A 14905-nucleotide genomic window follows, 5' to 3' on the forward strand; every position below is an offset into this window, starting at 1 on the left:
TTTTCTTCAAGAATAAGCCCTAGTTCATGAAAAAGTCAGTTTGGAAAATTAAACATCCCCTGAAAATAAGCCCTAACGCAGTGGTTCTCAGCCTGGGTTCCCCAGATGTTTTTGGCCTTCAACTCCCAGAAAGCTTAACAGCAGGTAAACTGGTGGGGATTTCTGGGAGTTGTAGGCCAAAAACATCTGGGGACCCCAGGTTGAGAACCACTGCCTAACACATCTTTTGGAGCAAAAATTAATACAAGATTCTATCTTATTTTCAGGGAGGGAAACAGTATTGCTGTAAATTCAAAAACCTATTCTGAAGGGCAGGAAAATGGGAATTCTGCCATGCTGGTCTTGCATTGCCTGCAACTCATTAGATCAGTGCTTCTCAACTTTCCTAATGCTGTGACCCCTTAATACAGTTCCTTATGGTGTGGAGACCCCCAACCATAACATTATTTTCATTGCTACTTCATAATTGTAATTTTGCTACTGTTATGAATCGTAATGTAAATATCTGATACCCGATGTGCCCAGGTTTTAATACTGGTAGGGTTTGGGGGGTGGGGGTGGATTTTGTCATTTGGGAGTTGTAGTTGCTGGGGTTTATAGTTCACCTACAATCAAGGAGCATTCCGAACTCCACCGACAATGGAATTGAACCAGACTTGGCACACATGTAATAATAAACATTTATTATGGTCAATGACCAGCATTGAAACTTGGCACACAGAACCCCCATGACCAACACAAAATACTGGGAAGGTTTGGTGGGCATTGACCTTGAGTTTTGGAGTTATAGTTCACCTACATCTAGAGAGCACTGTGAACACAAACAGTGATGGATCTGGACCAAACTTGTCATGAATACTCAGTCTGCCCAAATGTGAACACTGGTGGAGTTTGGGGAAAATAGGCCTTGATATTTGGGAGTTGTAGTTGTTGGGTTTTGTAGTTCTCCTGCAATCAAAGAGCACTCTGAACCCCACCAACAATAGAATTGGGCCAAACTTCCCACACAGAATCCCCACGACCAACAGAAAATACTGTGTTTTCTGATGGTTTTTGGAGACCCCTCTGACCCCCCTTCGTGACCCCCCCAGGGGTCCTGACCCCCAGGTTGAGAAATGATGATATATAGGATTCTCAGCTAGTGAACTCATCAATGTACAAACTCCAAGGTTATGTGGGATGCAGACAGGGGCGGCTCAACCCATTACGCAAAGTGAGCATTCACAGTATAGTTAATTTTGCCCAGGGGCGCTCTTGAGGCGCTCTTGGGGGAAAATAGACCCTGACATATGCGAGTTATAGTTACTGGGATGTATAGTTCACCTAAAATCAAAGAGCATTCTGAACTCCACCAATGATGGAATAGAACCAAATATGGCACACAGAACTCCCATGACGAACAGAAAATATATATATCAATGATTGGTTGGGGGGGGGGGGCAAAATACTGTTTGCTTACCGTTGAAAATTACCTAGGGCCGCCTCTGGATGCAGACATCACAGTTGCTAAAATGGTATGAAAGTGATATCAGAGTACTATAATTAAATGGCACGAAAGAGAAAAACCTAAAACCTTCTTACGAACCTACTTTTATTTTGGTTCTCAGTATTCTAGAATTGAATGTTTCGACACTAGATTGACTGTTGGACATTGACCTTGAGTTTTGGAGTTGTAGTTCACCTACATCCAGAGAGCACTGTGGACTCAAACAATGATAGATTTGGACCAAACCTGGCATGAATGCTCATTACGCCCAAATGAAAACACTGGTGGAGTTTGGGAAAAATAGATCTTGACATTTGGGAGTTGTAGTTTCTGGAATTTATAGCTCACCTACAATCAAAGAGCATTCTGAACCCCACCAACGATAGAATTGGGCCAAATTTTCCACACAGAACCCCCATGCCTTGAAGGGACTAGCTGGCATGAGCCCCCCTCCTGCCTTGCACGCTCTCCCTTGCCCGTGCATGCGCACCATGCTGCCATGTGCCAAGCACACATGGGCTTTTGGTGGGAGGATTCGGAATCTGTTTCTAAAAAGGAAGAGATGGAATATGCGTTTTCTGATGGTCATTGGCGACCCCTCTGAAACTCCCCTTGCAACCCCCCCATGGTCCCGACCCCCAAGTTAAGAAATGGTGCGTTAGATGTAGGTCTTATCTAGAAACACCATATAATATTCAAGGCAACACATTTTAAAGTGTGGTTTTGTGGTCCTACAAAGATACAATAAAACCACTGATTCATGTGGGTGGCACTCAGTGCTCTGGATGCGGAAGAGGATTAAAAAAATCTGAAATTTTTAACAATAACGCTGTGTAAAGAGTTTTCTGCACACGGATTAGACGATGCTAGAATAAACTGTTCCGCTTAGACCAACTTTGCAAACTACTGTGACGGGAGCTCTGTATCACATACTATGATTTAATTTTTATATCAAAGCATTTCATTTTGAGCTTTCATTTTGAGGCTCTAATCTCGTTTTTCTTTATGACTATGCCACTTATGTAGCCTGGCAGTAATGCCGCGTGTTCACAAATCTGGTTCTGCTGAATCTTATCGCCTTTTGGATGACTTGTATTTTTTAAAGAAGGAGAGAGCAAGGAGAAAACGTTGTTGATAAGCTGCAATGGTAGAAGTAACACACAGTCAAATTCTGAAAACGTATTATACCGAGAAGGAAAGTTCCTAGCTGGTGCAGGCTGTTCTATTCTATTTTCTCAGAGCTTTCATTTGCATTTAAATTACAGTATAACTTTTGCTGAGTTGAAACCATTAGGATATTAATGTAAAACTATAAAATTGCAAGGAGCCCCCATTGACGCAGCATGTTAAACTGCTGAGCTGCTGAACTTGCTGAGTGAAAGGTTGGCGGTTTGAATCTGGGAAACAGGATGAGCTCTCACTGTTAGCCCCAGCTTCTTCCAACCTAGCAGTTTGAAAACATGCAAATATGAGTAGATCAATAGGTACCGCTTTTGTGGGAAGGTAACAGTGCTGTATGCAGTCATCCTGGCCACGTGACTTAGGAGGTGTCTATGGATAACGCAGGTGAGAGGATCCCTCTGGTCCTTTGCTGAACGTAGCATTTGTTGGATTTTCTTGGTGGGTCTGTAGGTGGTTTGTATGTTGTGTTTCCTCATCAGCTTCCCTATGCGGTCTGTGGTTCCCTTGATGTATGGCAAGAACACTTTTCCTCTGGGTGGATCTTCATCTTTACTCTCGTGGCTTGTTCTCGGTCTTGCAGCTCTTCTGATGTCTGAGGTGGAGTATCCATTGGCCTGTAGAGCCCAGTTTAGGTAGTTCAGTTCATCTTGGAGAAGGTGGGGTTCACAGATTCTTTTGGCACGGTAGACTCACCTCTGCAGGAGTCTACCGTGTACCATGCAGCTGTGGACAAGTCTACATAGGGATCACCAAACGCAGCGCCCAGACACGCATCAAGGAACATGAAAGGCACTGCAAACTACTCCAACCAGAGAAATCAGCCATAGCAGAGCACCTGATGAACCAACCTGGACACAGCATATTATTTGAGAACACAGAAATGCTGGACCACTCTCACAACCACCATGTCAGACTACACAGAGAAGCCATTGAAATCCACAAGCATGTGGACAATTTCAACAGAAAGGAAGAAACCATGAAAATGAACAAAATCTGGCTACCAGTATTAAAAAACTCAAAATTTACAACAGCAAAACAACAGAGGGGAAACAAACAGGCACATAAAATCACTTTCAACAAAAGATTCCCCCAGGCACTTCCAAACCATTGAATGCTAATCAAGGTGATCAGCTGAAACATTCACAGCTAGCCCCAGCAGACGAAAGTCCTTTGTCTCACCCTGGTCATTCCACAGATATATAAACCCATTTTTCCTATTTCCAACAGACCTCACTACCTCTGAGGATGCTTGCCATAGATGCAGGCGAAACGTCAGGAGAAAAATTGCCTCCAGAACATGGCCATATAGCCTGGAAAAACCTACAACAACCCAGTGATTCTGGCCATGAAAGTCTTCGACAATGTATTATTATTATTATTATTATTATTATTATTATTATTTTGATACATAACACAATGAGTACACAGCAAACAAGATCACTTTGCTGGCTTTTGAATTGGATCACGTGTCGGACACTTTCCAAGTGTCTAGGATTGTGTGATCTATTGGCGAATAATGCGTACAGATCCGAGTAGGGTGGCCTTCTGCAGCTGACAGGTGGTGATTTTGTCAGTGCTGATTGTTTTCAGGTGCAGGCCAAGGTCTTGAGTCCCTGCGCCCAGTGTGCCGATCACCACTGGGGCCCCCTTTACTAGCTTATGCCAGAATCTTTGCAGTTTGATTTTTAAATCCTTGTATTGTGTCAGCTTTTCCAGTTGCTTCTCGTCAATTCTGCTGTCATGTGGGATTGCAACATCAGCGATCCACACTTGTTTTTCTCTCCCATGATTGTGAGGTCAGAAGTATTGTGCTCCAAAACTCTGTCTGTCTGAATTCGGAAGTCCCAGAGTAGTTTGACGTTTTCATTTTCCATAACTTTTTCAGGCTTGTGATCCCACCAGTTCTTTGTCACAGGTAGATGGTATTTGTGGCACAAGTTCCAGTGGATTATCTGAGCAAGAGTGTTGTGCCTCTGCTTGTAGTCCATCTGTGCAATCTTCTTGCAGCAGCTGAGGACGTGATCCATTGTTTTGTCTGCTTCCTTTCAGAATCTACACTTGGAATCTGTCGTCGACTTTTCAGTTCTGGCTTTGGTTCTCATGGCTTGTTCTTGGGCTGCAAGAATCAGGCCCTCGGTCTCATAGATAGAATCATAGAATCAAAGAGTTGGAAGAGACCTCATGGGCCATCCAGTCCAACCCCCTGCCAAGAAGCAGGAATATTGCATTCAAATCACCCCTGACAGATGGCCATCCAGCCTCTGTTTAAAAGCTTCCAAAGAAGGAGCCTCCACCACACTCTGGGGCAGAGAGTTCCATTGCTGAACGGCTCTCACAGTCAGGAAGTTCTTCCTCATGTTCAGATGGAATCTCCTCTCTTGTAGTTTGAAGCCATTGTTCCGCATCCTAGTCTCCAGGGAAGCAGAAAACAAGCTTGCTCCCTCCTCCCTGTGGCTTCCTCTCACATATTTATACATGGCTATCATATCCCCTCTCAGCCTTCTCTTCTTCAGGCTAAACATGCCCAGCTCTTTAAGCCACTCCTCATAGGGCTTGTTCTCCAGACCTTTTATCATTTTAGTCGCTCTCCTCTGGACACATTCCAGCTTGTCAATATCTCTCTTGAATTGTGGTGCCCAGAACTGGACACAATATTCCAGATGTGGTCTAACCAAGACAGAATAGAGGGGTAGCATTACTTCCCTAGATCTAGACACTATGCTCCCTTTTTCAAAGTTCCATTTGTGAGCCACATTCATGTTTTTTCTTTGTCAATTTTGCTCTCATTTTTCCCCAGGAACTATCCATGGAGAGCCTTCTTTTGCCAGTTTTCTCTTTTGTTCTACAAAGTATTTTTATAGTATTCACTCTTTGTCTCCTCCTCCTTCTCCTCCTTCCGCTGTCAGGCACCTGTCAAAACTTTTTGTTAAATGTGATCAAAGAACAAATGTTGAAGGTTAGAAAAGAATGAGACGTTGTTTTGGCAGAAGGCCTCTGGTCAACTCCAAGTGAAGCAAAGGCATAGTATGTCTGACAATATGCAGAACATTTTTTTTCACACAAGGCAATTATTGCATCATGTGCCTCTCCATTCAACAATAATGGAAAAGTTCAGTGGGAGAGTTTTATATACAGAGGCTGGAGATTCCAAATTCAGTCTATGGCATCTCTGTTTTAAAAGCCTGCTGTTCCCAGCACTCTTCTTTCAAAACTCTGAATCTTATCTTATGGATGTGGCTCACAAATGGACGGAATAGTAATGTTCCCATTCAGTCATTTTGTTGTTATTTTTTTTTGAGGTTCACGTGACACATGTAAAGTTTGCAGCAAAGTTCCAGGAAGGAAGCAAATCACCCCAAGGTCTATTGAATGCATGATATTGAAATAGACTAAAACATCTACTCTGGTGCCTGACCTTCCATGATCAAGCTCTGAAACTCACCTCCATCATCTAAGAAAGACAAGTGCAGTTCTTCCAGTGAACCACTGAATGTGCAAAAAAGTGGTGATAAACAGAAAGGGAGAAGTCAAAAAGGAGGAAAGCAATGATAGTTATGGGGACACTTTCCTCCCTTTAATTTGTCCAAGTGCCCAGCTCTGTATGAGCAATACACACATGCTATGTGTAGGACTACATTCCAATTAGTATTATTATCCAACTGTTCTGTGCTTTAAAGTCATTTATAACTTACGTTATCATTTTTTTGGGCAAGATTTGTTCAGAAGGGTCTTGTGCTGGCTTTCGTCTGAGGCTATTTCTTGTTTTTTTTTTTATCGTGTTAGAAGCAAATTGAGAATACAGTTATAATATATACAAAAACTACAAACAAAGGTAAAAACTTGGCAATATATTAAATGTCCTTTGACCAGAAACCGGCCATTTGGAGTGCCTCTGGTGTCACTGTGAGTCGGTCCTCCGTTGTACTTGTGGCAGCGCTCAGACTGCATTGTAAAAGGTGGTCTGTGGTTTGCTCTTCTCCACACTCTTATGTTGTGGACTCCACTTTGTGGCCCCATTTCTCAAGGTTGGCTCTGTTCCTCGTGGTGCCAGAGCGCAGTCTGTTGAGCACCTTCCAAGTCGCCCAGTCTTCTGTGTGCCCAAGAGGGACTTTCTCATTCGGTCTTGGCCACTGATTGAGGTTCCAGGTTTTAACCTGCCACTTTTGGACTCTCGCTTGCTGAGGTGTTCTTGAAAGTATCTCTGTAGATCTTAAGAAGCTGTTTCTTGATTCAAAACATTGGCATGCTGGCTGATATCCGGAGAGAGGATGGGCCAGAGATGTCAATACTTTGGTCTTTTCATTTCTGGCTGCTATTTCCTGGACATTAGGTGGTACAATACCAGCTAAACAGTATACAGCAAAGGGCACAGACAACCTGTAATAGTGTGGCATGTCTCATTAAGAGCCACCTCCACTGTTTTAATGTGGTGAGATGTCTTCCACACTGGGCATGTATACTCAGCAGAAGAGTAGCAAAGTGCAAGAGCAGATGTCTTTACTGTGTCTGGTTGCAATCCCCAGGTTGTGCCAGTCAGCTTTTGTTTGATATTGTTTCTAGCACCCACTTTTTGCTTGATATTCAAGCACTGCTTCTTGTAAGTCAGAATTTGGTCCAGAGTGACTCCAGGTATTTGGGTGAGCTGCAATGCTCTAGTGCAGGGGTTCCCAAACTACGGCCCGCGGGCCACTTCCAGCCCGCGAAGGGCACTTATCTGGCCCGCGGAGGAGGAGCGCCCCCCCCACAGTGCCCCGCCCTTGGCTGGCTCACGCTATCCGTCAGGCAGTGGTTCTCAACCTGGGGTCCCCAGATATTTTTGGCCTGCAATTCCCAGAAATCCTAACAGCTGGTAAACTGGCTGGGATTTCTGGGAGTTGTAGGCCAAAAACATCTGGGGACCCAAGGTTGAGAAGCACTGCTCTAGGGGGATTCCTTCCTTTCCATGCAATCCTCAGAACTCGAGATGTTTGTCTGTTCTTAAGGTGAAAAGCACATGCCTGCATTTTAGATGGATTAGGAATCAGCTGTTTTTCCCTGTAATAGGCAGAAAGAACACCTAAACCTTTGGAGAGTTTCTGCTCAACCATTTCAAAATTCTCTGCTTGAGTGGTGATGGCATGATCATCAGCATAGATGAAACTCTTCTGAGGCTGAGTGAGTGTGATTTGCTGAAGGTCAGCTAATGGGGTTACATGGATAACCAGGGATTCAAGCCCTGGTCTGCAGAGTCGTAGTCCAATGCTCAAACCACCACACCCTACACAATCATAAGTTAATTCAATAAAAATTAAAGAAAGAACATTGATAATCCTCATAATTCTCGTTTTCCTGCACTGCAGAAAAAACTCAGGGTGGGAAGACTGGGATCAATTTGATATGGAAAGCTGTGTTAAGGCAGCCTATAGGCCAGGAACCTGCCTTCATTTCTAAAGACCCTGATATTCTGAATGCATGTGATGTCCTAAGGAACTCCAACAGAGCAGACATACCACTTTGTCTCATACATTTCATTTCTTTTGGGCCTCATCATTATCTTCTTCTTCTTCTCTATGTTCTTGCTTCTTTAAGGCAGCTGTCATCTTAGCACAACCACCAAGAAGAGAGTCAGGTAACGCTTCTCCTCCAGCCCCCATTCTTTATTCGGTAAGGCTCCCCATCTTCAAATAATTGGCTCCCAAGCCACACCATTGGAACAAATAATTTGTCAGAATCAATCAAGCAATCTGTGGAATCCAGCCATGTGAAGGAAGTAACGCAACATAATAATGATCAAAACGGGGCTGTGGTGGCGGAGCAGGTTAAACCACTGAGCTGCTGAAATTGCTGACTGGAAGGTCAGTGGTTCGAATCTGGGGAGCAGGGTGAGCTGGATTATTAGCTCCAGCTTCTGCCAACCTAGCAGTTCGAAAACATGCAAATGTGAGTAGATCAATAAGTACCACTTCTGCGGGAAGGTAATGGCGCTCCATGCAGTCATGGTGGCCATTTGACCTTGGAGGCATCTATAGACAATGCAGGCTCTTTGGCTTAGAAATTGAGATGAGCACCAACCCCAGAGCTGGAGATGAAGGGAAAGCCTTTACCTTTATCTGTGTATTTGTGTTTCATTGTTTTGAGGCATTGAATGTTTGCCTTGTGTTTGTATATGCTGCATTATGTATATGCTGGAATCTGCTCTGAGTCCTCCTGGGGAGATAGGACAGAATACAAATAAATTATTATTATTATTATTATTATTATTATTATTATTATTATATGTTATGTGTTCTACCAGCATTTTCTCCTGACTTTTGACTGCATCTGTGGCTACTGGCATCTTTGGAGGATCTGACGGTAGTCAAGCAAGTGGACCATTTACACTTGTGTAACAGACAATGTTCTTTCCTCCCACCCTGGACATTATTCCACACGTATATAGACTCCACTTGCTTGACTACCATTAGATCCTTTGAAGATGCCAGTAGCCACAGATGTAGGTGAAATGTCAGGAGAAAATGCTGCTTGAACACATTGGCCATACTGCCCGGAACCCATACAACACTCCAATATTTTATGGTACTAAAATGAAGGTTTTTGATTATATTTAAAATGTTTTCTCTTAATTACCAAACCTACTACATTATACAAAACACTCAGGTGATAGGAATAGGTGAGATAACTTTGTGGGTTCACAAGGCTTAGTAAAAATCAGGGATGGTGTTTGGGTTTGTACAGGAGTTGATTATAAATTGTATGATTTTAACTGTATTTGTGTTTAGATTGGCTGCAGTAAGGCTGGAGCGGCCTAAGTCAGAGGAGTCCTCCATGTGCGTTGCCATGGAGACCGATGCAGGAGAGAGGGAAGTGGGAGGAGCCTAGAGGGGAGAGTTTGAAAAAACAACAGTTAAAAATCAGTTAGGGGTTTAGGTTTAGAGGAGCGAGCAGTCAGGAGTTAGGTTCAGAGGAGTGAGGAGTTAGGAGTTGGGAGAGAAGGAAAAGGAAAGGTGGCGGAGTGACTTGTGAAGCAAAGCTTTGAGGCTTTGAAAAGCTGGGTTTGGCTATTGGAAGTTTCTCAGGCTAGTGCAGCCGAATGGTGAAACATAGCTGGTATTCTTTTAGTCTAAGGAGAGGCTAAAGAATAGTTTACTTAGTATTTGATCTAGGGAGCATCAACTAAGGGAAACATCCCTGCATGGAAACTTTGTCTGAAACAAGTGCTCTACGTCAGAAAGATACTGTGTTACTTGAAAGTATGAACTGTTAAAGTTACAAGTATTATTCCAAGTGCTACAAGGAAAAGTTACATCTTGCAACCACACGCTGTGTAGTTAATAAAATTGTTAACTTTTATATGAAGATTGCCTCAGCCCCGTCTATTCTGTGTACCAAGTGCCATTTCTCACAATATTACAACTTACCTCACGTGGTGGCAGAAACATAGGGAAAAGTAACCAAATAAATCTACATTCTTCTCTCCAGTCACGCTACAGTATATACAGTGTAGTTACTACTAAGTTATTACTTTCTTAATAAAGGAGGAGGTGCAATTGAACAACCTCCCTCCTAACTTGATGGTAAATTTGGTTCCTAATCGGCAACCTCCATTGCAAATCGGCTAAGTCTTTTTAAAATTGGGAACTGGGGTAAAATCTCCTGAATACTGGTTCCTTTCAAATTGCTGGCAACAATAAATCATCCCTCAGCTCCCCTGCTTCTTTTCAGGGTTCCACAAAAGAATGTCTTCTGAAGGGTTCCATTGTCATGACTTCCTTTCCCAGTGTTGTGGGGAACCATGAAAGTAAGTCATGCCTTGGCCTGTAGAACACCTGAATCAAGGAAGACCTGACCAGGACAGAGGGTCTCAATGGAAATGGGGTGGTGAAGGGGAGGGCCAGAGTGAAGGATATGAGGTGAGAGGGAAAGCAACTTTCAGATGGACCTTTACTTGTAACCATACTATATGCTTTGCGAAATAAAAGCCTTCCAGTGTGAAGTGATTTCGTCTCTTGAGAATGCAGAGCAGGACATCGATGACTGAAAAAGTGGCAGAAAACAAGCCTGCTCCATTTTCAATATGACATAATGTGAAATGCTTAAACATGGCTATCATGTCACTTCCTAATCTTCTCTTCTCCAAGCTAAACACACCCAGCTCCATAAGCTGCTCCTCACAGGACTTGTTTTTGAGCCCTTTGATCATTTTGGTGACCCTCCTCTGGACACGTTCCAGCTTACAGTCAATATCTCTTTTCAACTGTGGTGCCCAGAAATGGACACAGTGTGATTCCAAGTAAAGAGGTCTGGCCAAAGCAGAATAGAGTGGGAGTATGACTTGATCTAGACATGATAATCCTACAGTATTTGTGCAGCCAAGAACTAGCATGAGCCCAAGGTTTGGAATTAGGCAGCAGCATGAAGAGGAGTTCAATCATAATAACAATTAACTTTACACATTTATCCTTTTTATTGATCCACCTCTGTCATTGTAGTACAAACATTAAGGAATTTCACTTGTATGTTGACAACTCTTCTCGACCAGGGCTTCTTAAACTGTGAGTCCAAATGGGGTCCCCTTAGCTCAGTGATTCTCAACTTTCCTAATGGTGCGACCTTTTAATACAGTTCGTCATGTTGTGGTGACCCCCAGCCATAAAATTATTTTGGTTGCTACTTCATAACTGTAATTTTGCTACCGTTATGGATTGTAATGTAAATATCTGATATGGAGAGTGTATTTTCATTCTCTGGACCAAATTGGGCACAAATACCCGATACACCGAAATTTGAATACTGGTGGGGTGGGGGGTGGGGCGTGATTGACCTTGGCATATGGGAGTTGTAGCTCACCCACATCCAAAAAGTACTGAACCCAGCTGACGATGGAGCTGGATCAAACTTGGCACACAGACTCAACATGGCCAACTGTGAATACTGGTGGAATTAGGGGAGGACTGACCCACGATTTTGAGAGTTGTAGTTCACCCACATCCTTATGCATTCATAAAAAATGAAATACTGGATTTTCCCCTAATAAATAGCATTACAAATGACCTAAGCTGCTTCTGCTGCTTCTCCTCCTCCTGATGCTGCTGGGCCAGTCTCAGTCCCATGTCACGCTGGCGCTTTCCCTCCTGCCTTGAAGGGACTCATTAGCCTAAGCCTCCCTGCAGCCTTGTGCGCCCCCCTCATCCGTGCCCGTGAATGCGTGCACACTGCCATGTGCTGAGCATGCCTGCTTTCCCCTACCCACTTGGTGTCTCAGAAACAGCCCTCCCCTTGGCTGAGAGGTCAGACAATCACAGCAGGAGGAGGGCTTTTGGTGGAGGATTCGCCCTCTGTTTCCAAAAAGGAAGAGAACGGCAGGCGGAGAGATCTTCAGCCTTCTCTGTCAAAGGTATTCCTAAAACCATCAGAAATATGTATTTTCTGATGGTCTTTGGCGAGCCCTCTGTAACCCTCCTCACAACCCCCACAGGGGTACTGAACCCCCCCCCCGAGAAACGCTGCCTTAGCTAAATGTTGGGATCCCGGATATTTTTTCTGAACCCCACCTAGTGGCTATTTTAGGCATTTACACATATTTGTTGTGTAGTGTTTTCAGTCCTCTCTGCAGGAGATGCTTCAGCTTTTGTTGTTGTTGTTCATTTGTTCAGTCGCCTCCGACTCTTCGTGACCTTATGGACCAGCCCACGCCAGAGCTCCCTGTCGGCCGTCACCACCCCCAGCTCCTTCAAGGTCAGTCCAGTCACTTCAAAGATGCTATCCATCCATCTTGCCCTTGGTCGGCCCCTCTTCCTTTTGCCTTCCACTTTCCCCAGCATAATTGTCTTCTCTAGGCTTTCCTGTCTCCTCATGATGTGGCCAAAGTACTTCAACTTTGTCTCTAGTATCCTTCCCTCCAATGAGCATTCGGGCTTTATTTCCTGGAGGATGGACTGGTTGGATCTTCTCGCAGTCCAAGGCACTCTCAGCACTTTCCTCCAACACCACAGCTCAAAAGCATCAATCTTCCTTCGCTCAGCCTTCCCTAAGGTCCAGCTCTCACATCCGTAGGTTACTACAGGGAATACCATGGCTTTGACTAGGCGGATCTTTGTTGCCAGTTTGATGTCTCTACTCTTTACTCTTTACTATGCTTCAGCTATAATTCATAAAAAAGGAAAATCAGCCTGTTTAACAAACCTTGCAAATGATATGTTATCAGTAAATATTTTGATTTTTTAAATACCTATTTGATATACCTACTAGCCGTCCCCTGCCACTCATTGCTGTGGCCCAGTCTGGTGATCTGGAAAATAAAGTAACGAGAAAGTGTTGGTTCCTAATATATGTAATTTTTTATGCATGTGGGTAAACAGTATTTCTTGCTGTTTCTTTGTCATTGTTGATGTGGAGATTGTCTGGTTTGCCTACTCTGGAACATGCAAGATATCATTGTCCTTCTTTAGGGGTCCCTTTCAAATCTATGATACCATATCTCTGTGTGTGAATCATATATCTATGGCTGGATGGCTCTTTGCCATGAGGGCTTTGATTACGTTTTCTTGCCCTGGTAAAGGGAGTTGTACTGAATGGCCTTAAATATTTTCTGTTGGTCATGGGGGTTCTGTGTGAGAAGTTTGCTCCAATTCTGTCATTGGTGGGGTTCAGGTGCTCTTTGATTGTAGGTGAACTATAAATCCCAGTAACTACAACTCCCAAATGTCAAGTTCTATTTCCTCCAAACTCCACCAGTGTTCACATTTGGGCATATGGAGTATTTGTGCCCAGTTCCATCATTGCTTGAGTCCACAGTGCTCTCTGGATGTAGGTGAACTACAGCTCCCAAACTCAAGGTCAATGCCCACCAAACCCTTCTAGTTTTTTCTGTCAGTCATGGGAGTCCTGTGAGCCATGTTTGGTTCAATTCCATCATTGGTGGAGTTCAGAATGCTCTTTGATTGTAGGTGAAGTATACATCCCAGCAACTACAACTCCCAAATGACAAAATCAATTCTTTTTTTTTTTAGTGATGGTCACTCCTTGGGTTAGTGGGTGTCTTGTGTCCAAATTTGGTATCAATTTGTCCAGTGGTTTTTGAGTTATGTTAATCCCACAAACGAACATTACATTTTTATTTATATTACTAGTCATCCCCTGCTACACATTGCTGTGGCCCTGTCTGTGTATATGAGTTTTTTTTGTGTGTATGTGTATATATGTATATATGTGGTTTTGTGCATGTGTTATAATGTAATTTTTATTTATTTTTTGCTTTTGAAGTCTCTTCTGCTGTGTTTTTCAGTGTTTTTATGAGTGATGGTCACTTGTTGGCCTGCTAGGTGTCTTGTGTCCAAATTTGGTGTCAATTCGTTCAGTGGTTTTTGAGTTATGCTAATCCCACAAGCAAACATTACATTTTTATTTATATAGATTTATTATATACTAGCTGCCCCCTGCCACGCGTTGCTGTGGCCCACATGGGGGTTCTGTGTGGGAGGTTTGGCCCAATTCTGTCGCTGGTAGGGTTCAGATGCTCTTTGATTGTAGGTGAACTATAAATCCCAGTAACTACAACTCCCAAATATCAAGGTCTATTTCCTCCAAACTCCACCAGTGTTCACATTTGGGCATATGGAGTATTTGTGCCCAGTTTGGTCCAGATCCATCATTGTTTGTGTCCACAGTGATCTATGGATGTAGGTGAACTACAACTCCCAAACTCAAGGTCAATGCCCACCAAACCCTTCTATTTTTTTCTGTCAGTCATGGGAGTCCTGTGAGCCATGTTTGGTTCAATTCCATCATTGGTGGAGTTCAGAATGCTCTTTGAGTGTAGGTGAACTATAAATCCCAGTAACTATAACTCCCAAATGTCAAGGACTATTTCCTCCAAACTCCACCATTGTTCACATTTGGGCATATGGAGTATTCGTGCCCAGTTTGGTCCAGATCCATCATTGTTTGAGTCCACAGTGATCTCTGGATGTAGGTGAACTACAACTCCCAAACTCAAGGTCAATGCCCACCAAACCCTTCTATTTTTTTCTGTCAGTCATGGGAGTCCTGTGAGCCATGTTTGGTTCAATTCCATCATTGGTGAAGTTCAGAATGCTCTTTGATTGTAGGTGAACTATACATCCCAGCAACTACAACTCCTAAATGATAAAATCAATTCCTTTTTTTAGTGATGGTCACTCTTTGGGTTAGTGGGTGTCTTGTGTTCAAATTTGGTATCAATTCGTCCTGTGGTTTTTGAGTTATGTTAATCTCACAAAC

This window comes from Anolis sagrei, chromosome X, assembly GCF_037176765.1.
Source record: "Anolis sagrei isolate rAnoSag1 chromosome X, rAnoSag1.mat, whole genome shotgun sequence".
Classification (NCBI taxonomy): Eukaryota; Metazoa; Chordata; class Lepidosauria; order Squamata; family Dactyloidae; genus Anolis; species Anolis sagrei.